This window comes from Filicampus tigris, chromosome 13 (genome assembly GCF_054856515.1).
Source record: "Filicampus tigris isolate MCC_2025a chromosome 13, RoL_Ftig_1.0, whole genome shotgun sequence".
Taxonomy (NCBI): Eukaryota; Metazoa; Chordata; class Actinopteri; order Syngnathiformes; family Syngnathidae; genus Filicampus; species Filicampus tigris.
In genome coordinates, this window is record NC_141229.1 from 10,445,208 (window position 1) to 10,446,918 (window position 1,711).

Consider the following 1,711-nt stretch of genomic DNA (forward strand, 5'->3'; position numbering starts at 1 on the left):
AATAAAGGCCAAATAAGTCTGTTTACGGTCTCAGCCATGCTTTTGTTCTACACATTCATATTGTGATGATGTTTCTATAGAAACTCTCCCCACAGGTCCATGTGTATTTCACGGCAGATGCTTGAGAGAGTTTGATGTTTTTGGCAGACCTTTCTGGGTGGAAAGAGAAGTTATTTGACAAATTGATGACATAAAAAATAGCAACTTCCTCTGGCAATGCCTCGTTTTCTGCGAATACAACTGGACTATATTTGTTTTCGACTCCCGTATTATTCCTTGTTCATTTGGAAGTGTTTAAATGTCACCTCAGAAAACCCTTCATTAGACGTTTCGGCTCACTCACTGTGCCCCAGAGCACCCATAGCAGCACTGTAATGTAGACTCATGTCGTGTGCATGTGTGTGTGTGACATGTCAATCATATGCTCTGCAGTTGAACACTCCCCCTAGGCTTTTTTTCTATTGCTCGGTAGCATGCACATATTATTACCACAGATGGTGTGTGTTTGTGGAAGGCGGTAAATTGCAGTGCCGTGCACTCATCTCAATCTCCTTCACTGTTTGTATTTCAAACGATAACATACTTAAACAGTTATTCTAGCTGATTATTGCTCCGATCAAGCTCTTTCTTTATAAAGTTTCCAATTATAAATGATGAAGACACAAAAAATGCAAAAGATGAATTCAAAAATATCACCAGAATGAGTCTTCACTGATTCCTCACATCTGAGTTTCTCAAAGAGAGAGAGGTCTTGCTCACTCTGACGTGAAGCCTTAGCAAATGATTATGAATATTACGTCTAGATGGCTTGAAAAATATATGTGGTTAATTTTTAAGAATCTTTATGTAATATTTAAAAATTGCGCCACATTTTTTCTCTGTGTCTGTTTATAATGTTTCTAAATTATTGCTTTATAGCATAAATATAACACATTCATTTTTCCAAAGACAATCAATGGATCCTAATGGTCTTAAGGGGAAGCCAAGCCAAAAAAAACTGTTTGCTATAATATGTTCTATATGCCTTCACTAGTCTTAACATGGCATTCTGATTAATATTGCGTTAATAATATAATATAATTAATAATTAATATTGTGGAATATGAGTTAAGCAGCAAAATCCACCCGGCTCACCTGCTTTCTGAAGCTGAGCCAAGATTTGTCATGACCTGAGCAACCTGAGCAAATGTGATTTCATTTGCAGTCGAGAGAAGTGACAAAAGGGCACCACCTGAGATGGCTAAAAACGGGTGGATTTTACTACTTAAAGTGGCAGTCAACCCAAACATATTTTTTTCAAGAATAGGTTCTATGCAGGCCCACCAGTTGAAATGAGGCATTCTGATAAATATTGCGTTTGTGGAATAAGAGTTCATCCACATGATTTCAGCCATCTGTGGGGGCAGCCATTTTGTCACTTCTGTTGACTAAAAATGACATCACAGTTGCTCAGGGCTCAGGTAACAACCAATCACGGCTGACCCGTTTTCTGAAGCTGAGCCGTGATTGGTCGTTAGCTGAGCCCTGAGCATTTGTGATGTCATTTTCAGTCGACAGAAGTGACAAAAAGAACATTCTGGGGTCGACTTCCGCTTTAAGACGTTGTGGGAAATTATGACACTTTTAAATACTTTAGAATAAACAACTGTCTGATTTGTTGTGTGATTCAGTTATAACAGTAAATGTGGCGTGAGCACTGTTCTTCTTTTAT